At 47.2% G+C, this 12414-nt stretch overlaps 1 protein-coding gene across 2 annotated transcripts in view; it reads right to left on the bottom strand.

Moving 5' to 3' along the window:
• The window catches only part of GRIK3 (glutamate ionotropic receptor kainate type subunit 3), a 301429-nt gene that overhangs the window by 148273 nt on the left and 140742 nt on the right, over positions 1 to 12414 (bottom strand). The window contains exon 1 of one of the 2 annotated variants that reach the window (XM_081961776.1): positions 3559 to 3615. The exons of the other annotated variant lie outside the window; for it this stretch is intronic. The gene's annotated coding sequence lies outside the window, so the exon portion shown is untranslated. Of the gene's footprint in view, positions 1 to 3558; positions 3616 to 12414 lie in introns of those variants that run through there. 2 annotated transcript variants of the gene reach the window in all.

The following is a 12414-nucleotide window of genomic DNA, read 5'->3' as shown; positions in this document are numbered from 1 at the left end:
GGTGGTCTCTGTTTTTTGCCCGGTTCCACTTCAAGGTCACGTATATCCCCAGTGCCTTGAACCAGAGGGCGGATGCCCTATCTAGAAAGCCGGAGTACTCAGACCCTGCTGACTCCCTGCCCCCCCGGACGGTCCTACCCGTCGAGTCCTTCGCTGCAATCCAGGAACCCATGGATTTACGGTCGTTGATACGGAATGCGCAGCGAAACGACGAGTGGGTGGAACAACGGCGGGCAGAGGTAGGGCCGACATCCCCGTGGACCTTTGACGAGGACCTTTTGAGGTATCGGGATCGGCTCTACGTGCCTGCAGGACCGCTCCGTGGATTGGTTCTCTCCCAATGTCATGACACTCCGGCAGCGGGACACTTTGGCCTGTTCAAAACTTTGCACCTGGTTTCCCGTACGTTTTGGTGGCCTCGCCTGCGACACGACGTGCAGACGTACGTCACGTCATGTGTGCAGTGTCGACAGGCCAAATCAGCGACGGGAGCTCCTCCAGGCTTGCTACAGCCATTGCCGACCCCGGACAGACCCTGGGGAGCCGTGTCCATGGACTTCTTGACGGAACTGCCTCCGTCGTCCGGTTTCACTACGGTCCTAGTGGTGGTGGACATGCTCACCAAGATGGCGCATTTCATCCCCTGCCGGAGATTGCCGACAGCCCGCGCCACCGCCCGCATGTTCATCCAGCACGTGTTCCGGCTGCACGGCCTACCTGACCGGGTCGTCTCCGATCGTGGTACACAATTCACGGCCTAGTTCTGGAAAGGGCTGATAGCCGCTCTTGACGTTCAAGTTTGTCTGTCCTCGGCGCACCATCCCGAAACCGATGGAGGGAAGGAGAAGGTGATTGGGATTCTGGAACAATATCTGCGCTGCTTCGTGAACCAGCAGCAGAACAATTGGGCGGAGTACCTCGCCGTGGCGGAGTTTGCATTCAACAACTCGCAGCACTCCTCCACACGGACGACGCCTTTCATGGCGAACGTCGGGTACCACCCTCGTTTTTTCCCTCTCACCCCCATGGACTCTCCGGTCCCCGCAGCGCAGGATTTCCTCTCTGAGCTTCAGGCGGTTCACCAGATGGTGCGCCGCTACTTGAATCAGGCGAAGGAGGATTACAAGCGGGTGGCGGACAGGTCTCGCCGTGCGGTGCCGGAATTGGCCGTGGGTGATCGCGTGTGGTTGTCCACGCGGCATCTTCCGTCCCACCGGCCTACGATGAAGTTGGACCACCGGTATCTGGGGCCGTTCCCTGTGGAGGCCGTTATCAATCCGGTGGCCTATCGCCTGACCCTCCCGCGCTCGATGCGAGTACACCCGGTGTTCCATCGCTCGCTCCTGATCCCTGAGCGGTCGGATTGTCCTCTCCGACGTCCCTCTACACCCCTGCCGTCGTCGCCTGACGTGCATGCACGGCCATCGCACAGAGTGACCCGGATCCGTGACTCGAGATGGCTCAAGGGTCGGTTCCAGTATTTGGTCGACTGGGCGGACGAGGACTCGGACGGGGGGTCCTGGACCGATGCGACGGCTGTGCATGCTCCAGCTTTGGTGCGGGCCTATCATGGACAATTTCCCTCTCGACCGCATCCCGAGCGTCAGGCCCGGGGGAAGGGCCCTGCGGTGAGGGATAGTGTTGTGGCCCAGCCGGTGCCGCTGTCACCAGACTCCGAGAGTGATACTCCATACGAGTCAGCTACAGAAGAGATGTGCGATCCTGGACAGGATTCGGAGGCTGAGCAGGAATCCGAGAGTCTGGTCGGCCACCAGGTGGCGCCAGAGGCATGGAGCAGCGGTGAGAGCGAGAGGAGGAGGACTCCCGTTGCCCTGCCTTGGAGCAGCAGAGAGGATAGTGACTCAGGACTTAGTAGGGCATTTCGGGATGCTCGTTTCCGGCGCGCCCACAAACGCAAGGAGCGTGGGCGTAATTATAGGCAGTAAAGAGCTCTCAGGTGCTGTTGGGAGATGCCCTTTTTAGGTTATAAAAGGGTTGACTCTGGACAGGCTCTGCGTAGCAATCAACAAAGGACTTTGGACAGCAACTCTAGTCTGGGATCCTGGCAAGCTGGATTGCTGCTTTTGTGTGTTCTGTCTTTGTGAGTTCTGTCTTGGTGGCTTGCTGCCACAAAGCCTCTTGTCTGTTGGTGTAATAAACCTTGTTCCCTTGTACTGTTCCGGAGTGTGTGTACTGTGTGGGCAACAGAGGAAGGGGGGGTCAGAACACCCACCATAGGTCTGCAACATGTAAACTGGGATGAGAACAGCTAAGACTCCATGGGACTCCAAAGACAGGAAAAAAAGGGCCTAGGATTGAAATGCTGCAAATGAGGCCCAGAGAGACTGTTCTCTTCTGCAGGATACAGAGCTTGTGACTATAATAAAGAAACTAAATTAGGTGCATCATGTCTAGGAACCAGTGGTGAAATTCATTTTTTTTACTACCGGTTCTGTGGGCGTGACTTGGTGGGTGTGGCAGGGGAAGGATATTGCAAAATCCCGATTCCCTCCCCACTCTGGAGCCAGCTGAGATAGCATATGCCGGGTCTCCAAGCTACTTAAAATTTCCACTACTGGTTCTCCAGAACCTGTCAGAACCTGCTGGATTTCACCCCTGCTATGAACTTCTGCTATCCTTAAATATCAGGCAGCATTTCTGCAGAGTCCATACCAGAGGTGGGTTCCTACAGGTTCAGACAAGTATGTAGTAACTCAGCCGGCCATGCCCCCGAACTGGTTCTATCGGCGGTGCCTATCTTGTTTTTACATCAAGCGTGCGTCTCTGAGTGGAAACCGGAACCCACCCCTGGTCCATACCTATTGCCATGGCCAGGGAAGTCCACCCCAATACTAGTTGTAAAATAGTAAGACCCAAACTCTAGCAACAAATGGGATTATAACTTGAATCAAGGAGGACATTAAGGTAATAGGAGAGCTGGATACGTGATTCTTAAAGGAAAACAGGTTCCAGATGAGATTTCATTTTTGTCAGAAGTAATACCATGGATTAAGATTGTCTTAGATCCCATGCCAAATCCTCAATGTTCGCTTGTTCTTTGCAAGATCACCCTAATAATTACACTTTTTAACCCTAGTTCAGATTTAAAAAGCCAAGTTTTAGGGTTTCATAGCTCTTCTCGATGCAATGACAAATATTTAAGAAAACGGTAGTCTTTCTCAAAGGCCCGCAATGTAATGCTAGGGCATATGTACTAAGATATGTTCTTGGTCTCACACCTGAATCAGGATTATTATTCATTATTTGCTTGTATTTGTTATGGGTACTTCTATGCTGTTCAGCTGAGCAAGTCAAAATAGTATAAAATCATAGTAAATAACACCACACACATCTGAGATAGCTAATTATCACATCCTTAATCCCTAAATAACTGCATAACAGCTTCCTTTAACAGCTTTCTTGATATTAATAGTGAGGTTTCAATGCTTGCATCTAATGATTTCACAGGAAGGATACTCCACACATTAATCTCCAAATCCCTACTTACATACTGCAAGGAGGGTGACGACTCTCAACACATACTCTCTGTTGGCCTACCTTGGTCAGCCAGAGTCTTCCAGAAACAAGCAGTTTGACAGGTACTAAGCCATGCAGGACTTCATAGTTATTACCACCACCTTAAATTGGACCCAGAGACAAAAAGACAATCAATGATGCTCTTGCAGAAGAAAAGTTATGTGGGAGTAATACAACACTCTTGTTAGTATCTGGGCTGCCATATCCGCACCAAGTCTAGTTTCTCAGCAATCTGAAGTTCAAGGACAGTCATATGCAGAGGGGATTTAAGATAGACCAACTGCAAGATGATAAAGAGTATGAGTAAGTATCCCAAGTGCCTCCTATCCCATGAACGTCATACTTAAACTCAACTCCAAACAAAATTATACAAAGACCTTTTTGGTTACAACCTCCACCTGCTGATTCAGCAGGAGCCATGAGTCCAGAAAGACCCCCAGATTACGAAACAGTTCCTTTGTGCAAATTCAACTATATTTAGAATTAAAACTGAAACCATTTTGGAATCCATATTGTTTTGTTTGGCTTGAGCTTCATCCTCATCCTCATCCTGTTCTGACCTTGGCTTCCTGAGACAATAAAAATCACAAGCTTAGTCCCCAAAACCCTCTTTTTATTTCAACGGCTGTGAATTATGTTCATTCACAGCCCTGAATGAGTCACAAATAGTTTGTAAAGAGTCCGACAGAAGTCTGCCATAATGTTTTGGGATAAAGCTGATAAGCTCCCATCTTTATCTCCCTTGAAAAGCTGCCAAAGACCCAATTGCCAATTAGCTTTGCAAGGCCACACGGAGCACAGAGTCAAAACGGAACTTCAGAGTTTAAACCGACCAGAATGAACAAAGTTGCTTCCTGCAAAGGCCCACGTGCCTTTGCTCCTCCTTTATGGCTTATGGGAGGGGCCAATCATCTCCAAGCCTTACTCCCGAGTCACCCCTTTTGTCTTAACTGTTCTTGCCTTCTGGCAGCTCTGCGCACGTGCACACTGGGAACAGGCTCCCCTGTTCTTCTGCCTTGCTGATGTCAGACTCTGGAGGTTCCGGAGGCAGCACATAACTTCCAGATGGCCCTGGTCCCCCCCCTCTGCCTCTGACACAGAGCCCTCGTCCGAGCCTTCCCCAGACTCCCGGATTGGCCCATGTTGCTCCCCAACCTCCTCACTGTCTGACTTTGCTGCCAGCTCCACAGGCTGCTGGCAGGCCACAACACATCCAAACCTTGTAAAGTTTAGATCCTGGGTCAAGGTTTTCACTCTATCTCACATTTGGTCTGGGATGGATATTTTGTTTAACTGGGGATCATCAGTCTGCAGATCATATCATACAAATCATCAGATTAATCCCCCCAGTAGCTTTATATGGATATTAAAGAAATGTAAGAGAGATTTGAGCATCATAAGTGGAGTGGACATCATAAAGTGAAGTGCCTGAAGGTTTGATGGTTTGATCTCTCTTCTCTCATACACATCAACTGGAATTGCCCCATCAGGAAGGAGCAGGATCACTGCAAAATGATGCTTCCGATCACTGAATTTCACAGAAGGTTCTGAAGAATACCAGAGTGATACTGAAGGGAAATGAGAGTCTCAGCAGGAGAAGAAAGGCAATGTTCCACCATGTAAGTCCATAACAGGACATCCATAAGAGCAAACAATAGATCCCATCTCATGCCTGGATCTCAATTCTGCAACAGATAATCTAGTTCTTCCAGAGCTTTTTTGTAATTGTCACCCTACCTTTTTCTCAATAACCTTCACCCAAAAGGGAATAAAGACTGGCTGATAGTTAAAGATCTAAAGTTAGCACTGCGAGAATGGGATGCAAAGGGCTCTCTCGTCAGGCTGTCAGGCTTCCATGACTGGAACTTACAGCTAGAGGGATTTAAATTGCTCAAAAGAAACAGACCTAATAAAAGAGGGGCTGGAGTTGCAATATATGTAAGAGATAGATACACCTCTTTAGAAATGCAAAGTAAAGATGAAAACCTCCTAGAATGCATATGGGCTAATAAAAAAGACTGGCACTGCCATAAGTGCATACTACAAGACATCAAACCAAGCAGAAGAAATAGATGAATGTTTTGCTAACCAGTTAACAAATGTATGCAGAAAAGACACCATAGTAGTAATGGGGACCTTTAACTATCTTTTTACCAACTGGGAGACAAACTCTGCAGCAAGTGGGACATTAAACAAATCCCTGACAAACTGAGCAAACAATTTTTTCTCCCAAAAAGTAGAGAAGAGAACAAGAGAGTCAGCTATACTGGACCTAATTCTTACTAATAGAGAAGAAATGATAGAAGGGATTGAAATTGCGAGAACTTTGGGAGAGAATGACCATCTCATAGTGGAATTCAATATAATACAGACACAAACAACAGAAAAAAAGTCAAATGTGCCTCACACTTTACAAGAGTTCTACAACATTAGAAAGAGCCCAGGAAGGATTCCATGGATGAAAATCTTGAAGAATTTTTAGTCCAATCCCCTGCTCAAGCAGGAGACGCTATGCCATCTCTTCTTCAAAAACCCCAGTGATGGGAGCACCCACAACTTCTGAAGGCAAGCCATTCCACAATATAATTGTTCCCACTGTCAAGAAACTTCTCCTAAGTTCTTGTTGGAACTTTCTTTGATAAGCTTCCCTCCGTTACTTCTTGTTCTACACCAAAGTGCTTTGGAGAACAGGTTTACCCCACCCACCCACCCCACCCTTCTCTGTGATGGTAGAAAGCAGTGGTTCTCAACCTTCCCAATGCCGTGACCCTTTAATACAGTTCCTCATGTTGTGGTGATGCCCAACCATAAAATTGGTGTCTCGGTTCCTAAAACCATCAAAAATATGTGTTTTCAGATGGTCTTAGGTGACCCCTGTTAAAGGGTCGTTCGACCCCCAAAGGGGTCCCGCCCCACAGGTTGAGAACCACTGGTATAAAGGCACTTCAAACTTATGTTGGAAATCTGAACAGGAAGGAACATTTTATATGTTTGGTCAATATGAAAAAAAAAACCCTAGAAAATCCTGGATTCTGATGCATCTACTAATTCAAAGGATTTTAAAGATTAATATACAACTGAAACCAGAGAATTTTCTTTGGGGCCTGAGAGGCAAACTGCTGGAAAGAGGGCATGGAACTCTATTTTTATATAAGCAAAATTATTGCATGCACAAAGTTGAAAACATTTGGTACCACCTACAATGGAGGAATGTTTGGTGAAGGGAGGGAACCGAGATGTGCAGATTGACTTCTGTGATCAAAAAATGCTGACTGGACACTCTTTGTAGCCTTTTTGGATGAAACAGGAAAAATGAACTTATGATTCATGTTTTACTTTTTCTTTTATTTCTTTCTTCTTTTATTTTTCTCACTTTGTATTACATTTTAATCTTTTTAAACAGTCTTTAATACAGAGAGGGAGGGAGGGAGGGAAGGGGAGGGAGGGAGGGAGGGAGGGAGGGAGGAAGAGAGAGAGAGAGAGAGAGAGAGAGAGAGAGAGAGAGAGAGAGAGAGAGAGAGATGAACAATAACCAAAAGAAAATGGAACCGTATCAGACTGTACCAGCCAGCTCAACAATAAAGCAATTGCTTTCTAAACAGAAACCCTCCAAACAAATTACAGGAAGAGAGATTTAATGGCAAGAACATTGAGAGAATGAAAATTTTAAATACATTTTGTAGTGATGGAGTTAGAAAATGCCATTAAGCTTATGAAATCTGGCAAAGCGTTTGCCTGGGTGACATTCAGCCTGAGCTAATCAAGCACCTTGGAATGACTCTTGAAATTCTGCTGTCAACTTCCAACGATGGGCCAGCAACTCCATTCTGGAAGAGTCCTTCACTGCCACCTTGCTGGGACCAGCTCTAGCAGGTGTCAATCATGGAGACCCACTGAGACTGGCATTCGAGGGGCTCTTGTGCAGGATTCACCATGACCACAACCTTGACCACCGTCACCATGCTTAGATTATTCAAAATATTGTTATCTTCTCCTTCTTGGATAGTCTCCCACTCTAGAACTCTTGTGGAGCTTTGGATCCTTTTTAAAATTTGCAACTGGCACACCCACATGTCCTTCTGTGGTGCACTATTTACACACCGGATTGCCGTGGCCCTGCCCAGTATGTCATTCTTTCAGCCAAAGTGATTCAAACTAAAGAAACTGGATCTCAATCAGGGAAGCTCTGGGTGGGCGAAAATGTTGAACTGAACCCAGTGTAGTTTCAATCAATGCCAAATCACAGGCACAGTCATTGTGGCCTTTGGATAGCATCCAACCCTTTCAACCATCGTGTGCTGCTATGGAATGCTCCCATTTGAACGGATACAAATGATTGCTCGCTGAAGCATTGCTGAGTTTGGTGGTCAGCCTATGGGGGATTCAGCAGAAGAGTTTCTTATCCCCAGGAAATGTGCTGGCATCCCTCTTCTTCTTTGTCAACTAATCCATGTAAGCACAAAAAGCTTCATCTGTGGTGATGCTCAAACCGCGGGAATTTATCCAGATTAAAAGACTGTTGTGATCCGCTGGCAGCCTGCAAAGCTGGCAGCAGAGTTGGACAGGGAGGAGGTTGGGTCTGGGGAAGGCTCAGATGAGGGCTCTGCATCGGAGGCAGAGAGGGGCCCAGGGCCATCTAGGAATTATGTGCTGCCTCTGGAGCCTCCAAAGCCTGACATCAGCAAGGTAGAGGAACAGGGGGAGCCTGTTCCCAGTGTGCACATGCGCAGAGCTGCCAGAAAGCAAGAACAGTAAGACAAAAGGGGCGACTCAGGAGTAAAGCTTTGGGAATATTGGCCCCTCCCATGGTACATAAAGGAGGAGCAAAGGCATGGGAGCCTGTGCAGGAAGCAATTTTGTTCATTCTGGTCGGTTTAAACTCTGAAGCTCTGTTTGTGCTCCGTTTGGCCTTGCAAACTAATTGGCAATTAGATCTCTGGCATTATTTCAAGCAGTGGTGGGTTCAGGATCCTGTTGCAACCGGTATGGTTGCAATGGGGCCCAGCATCCTCCACATGAATGCACGTGCAGTGCATGCATGTGCCTTACCTTCCAGCGACACCTCCGCAAGCCTCCACGATGCTCCAGCTGCTCGGTGGAGTGTCGTGCAGGCACTGTATGCACCATGCATGTGCGGGGAAGCGCCAAAGGCTTTAAAGACAGGTAAGGAGCTCGGGAGGGCAGGTGGGCCCTCCAAGCACAGAATGGTACCCAGTACTCCGGGCAGGCTCCGGTATGCCCATATCGGGGCGTACCGCCTGCAACCCACCACTGATTTCAAGGGACAAGGGACAGAGATAAAGGTGGGTGCTTATCAGTCTTACCCTGAAAGATTGTGGCAGACTTCTGTCGGACTCTTCACAGGCTGTTTGTGAATCATTACGGGCTGTGAATGACCATAATTCACAGCCGTTTAAATAAAAGAGAGTTTTTGGGACTAAACGTGTGATTTTTACTGTCTCCGGAAGCCTACATCAAAGACACCAAGAGCAACATTAGAAGTTGAACATCCACGATTCTACCAATCAAGTGAGCCCAAATGCAGTTAAGGCTCAGGCCTTCATTGCTCAGTCAAGATGCAAACCAGAATGAAATATTAACTGCCGTGGCTCTAGAAAACCCAGTAGACCTTGAGCTGATCCTGGGCTGTTGTCAAGCCCCCGTCACTGCCTACTCCTGAAGAAGCTTGACTGACCTGGGATGGGGAGGGATGGGCAACCGTGGCAACATGGCTGGCTCAGAAAGTCTGGGGGTTGAAATCCACAAGTTGTAAAGTTGCCGCAGTCATCCAGCCTGACACAGAGTCTTATCAAAGGGGCAGGGGGAACAAAGGTTAGTTGCCAAAATCTAAACTGAACATGTTTAGTTGAGAAGCTCATTTACCTCTAGGTTTGTTAGTATGCAGGTCTTTATGATGAGAGTCACCTTTGTAACTCTAATGTTGAATACGGAGTGTCGGAGGGAAGGAGAGTTGGGGCCCAGATACCGTATTTTTTGGAATATAAGATGCACCTTTCCCCCCCCCTAAAAGAATGGTGAAAGTTTGAATGCGTCTTATACACCGAATGTAGCCACACTCACCCACCGGCCCCCACCCTTTGGCCTCTGCCTCCCAGCAATTTATCTCCTTGCAGCAAACAGAGAAAACGGGACATGCAGAGGCGGCAATTGGGAGGCCGGTGCTGAAATTGAAAGTGAACTTGCTGTTTGCTGCAATGAAGCAAATTGCTGGGAGGCAGAGGCAGATTTTTTTTCCCCTTCTAATCGGGCTAAACTGAAACAGGCTGTTTGCTCTTTGCTGCAAGGAGATAAGTCAATAACTATAAATGCCTATAGAATGTTCGAATTATTAGACTTACTTTTTAAAGACTGCTTTATTATTGTTCTAGACAACTTAAAACGAAGAAGCTTTTGAAAATAAATGCTTGATCTGAAGAGGCCCAGCGCTATTGTATCTTCCTTTAAATAGCAGAGAATAACTCTACTCCTAGAAAGCCACATCAAGTTCAACAGCATCTGTACAAGTATAGTCTGAAATGTAACACCACAAACAGTGTATATCTTCTGTACTGTTTTCTGTTTGTTGCAAGGAGGCAAATTGCTGGGAGGCAGATTTTTCCCCTTGTTTTCCTCCCCAAAAACTAGATGCGTCTTATGCTTCGGAACCAATGGTGGATTTCAGATCCCATTGCAACCAGTACGGTGCAATGGGACCTGGCATCCTCAACATGAACGCACACAGCGTGCGCATGCGTACTTACAGTCTACGATGCTCCGCGAGGCCTCCGCAACGCTCCAACTGCTCAGCAGAGCGTCGCACAGGCGCCATATGCTTTGTGCGCATGCACGGAAGCCCCGAAGAGCTCAAATACAGGTAAGGACGGTGGGCAGGCATTTGGGCCCTCCAGAGCACCGTACCGGAACGGTACCCAGTGCTCCCGGCAGGCACCGGTATGCCCATACCGGGGCATACCGGTCGTAACCCACCATTATTCAGAACGTCTTATACTTTGAATAATATGGTAGCTTTGCCCAATGTCCCCAATCCAATTGGTCATTCCATCATGGATCATGACTTGCAGGAGGTGAGTCTTCCTTTCTGCTGGAGCTGCTACTGAACATGAGCAGAGACACCACAAGGGAGGGCTACTACGAGGCCTTCCTGCCTCCCTGGGCTGGAAACCCAGCTGGACTGAGGGGGGGGGCAAAGCTGCCCAACCAACCCTCAGCCTCCTCTGTCTCAGCAGCTGCACCTTGGCTGTCCCTGAAGACGCATCTCCTGCCATCAGTCACCCACTAAGTGAAATGAAGAGAAGCCCCGTCTTAAAATGACCCAAACTCTTCCAGCCAAAAATATCCTGACTTTTTAAAACGATCCACCTTAAGCAATTTCTAAAATTAATGTCTGAACAACTTTATCCCTACTTTTAAAAACGATAGAAAACAAAACCAGGCAAACAAAATAGCCATGACAGTTTTTCTCCTCCTCTTTCCTTGGATGATAAACTGTTTTTCTTGTCCGGAATTCCCCCCCCCCCCCAAAAAAAATCAGGACCTTGCAAGACTTGCATCCAATTGGTAGGAAGCATTCCCCCCCCCCTCGACTGTGTAGCTCTCGTTGAGTAATAAGCAACTCAAAATAATTAATAGATGAATGAAAAACACAAATGCAGCCAGGAACAGATGGATCCGCCAATTCATTAGCAGAAAGCAGATCTTCTGTTTCAGTGTCAGGAGACCTTGTTGGCTTTTGTATTTTAACATTTGCAATTCTCTAGGCACCTAATTAGATTATATTGATTTGTATTTCTCAGTTTCTTCCTCCAAATGAGCTCAAGGAGCAAAATACGAGATCTGCCTCCTTCTGTTCTGCGAACAATCCTGTAAACTGGATGAGGCTGAGAGTAGGCGGGATCCACGTTCAGGCTGGGTTCAACAGTGTTTTTCTAAAGTTATTCCCACCTTGGATATGCAAGGGAATCTCCTTTTGACTTTGGGTGACCTTGTTCTACACAAGAACAGGAGAGGGTGGGAGAGAGAAAGAGAAGAAAGAGAGGGGGGAGGGAGGGAGGGAGAAGGGGGGCATGTCTGCACATATGTTCTGTTTTCTTTGGGGTATATATGGGAAGAGAAGCCTGTAACTGACTCTGTCTGCTGATTCATAAATGAAGCCTAAGTATCCTCTCAATTTTCATCTAATTCCTTAACCTCAACTTTGCAGCTGTACAAGCCAGAGCTTCTGCAGGCTCTCCAGAATGGATGCCAGGGCCAGATCTGCAGTTCCAAAGTTGGTACAGATACTCAATTCTCCTGTAATCCCGTCATCTTGTCCCAGGATCTCCCTTTCATCTTTTGGCCAAGATTTTAGTGAAGCCTCCCAAAAGAGATGTAGACAGGTCCTAATGTAAAGCAATATACAGTATAGTCAATAGTCAATATAAGAAAAATATTTACACCCCCATATTCAGGCAGCTAGTATTTATAAATACTTATAATAAGTGGTATAGGGTCTGCTGCTTGAACAGGGGGCTGGATAAGGAAACCTCCAAGGTCCCTTCCAACTCTGTTATTTCATGTCCTGTGTTCTGCTTTTTTCCCCCAGATAGATTATACATTTGTGGGATCCAACTGGGAAAAAAATAAAGGAGTGGAAAGACCAAGGAACCCCATTTCTCTTTTCAAAGCCTTCTCTGCAGCACTCTGACAGTCAAAATAGGGCACAGGGGTTAATTACAAGATGTGGGCTTTGCTTTGTGACATCCAGCGAGCAAGGGATGTGAACTGCACAGAAAATACACTTTTGTTTGGTTATGAAGAAATATCCCCAAAGTCAGAAGAACACTAAATGTAGACTTTTAGCTACGCAGCTTCCCAGAA

Source organism: Natrix helvetica, assembly GCF_964273705.1.
Source record: "Natrix helvetica genome assembly, chromosome: 9".
NCBI lineage: Eukaryota > Metazoa > Chordata > Lepidosauria > Squamata > Natricidae > Natrix > Natrix helvetica.
This window is presented reverse-complemented; position numbering and strand designations above follow the sequence as displayed.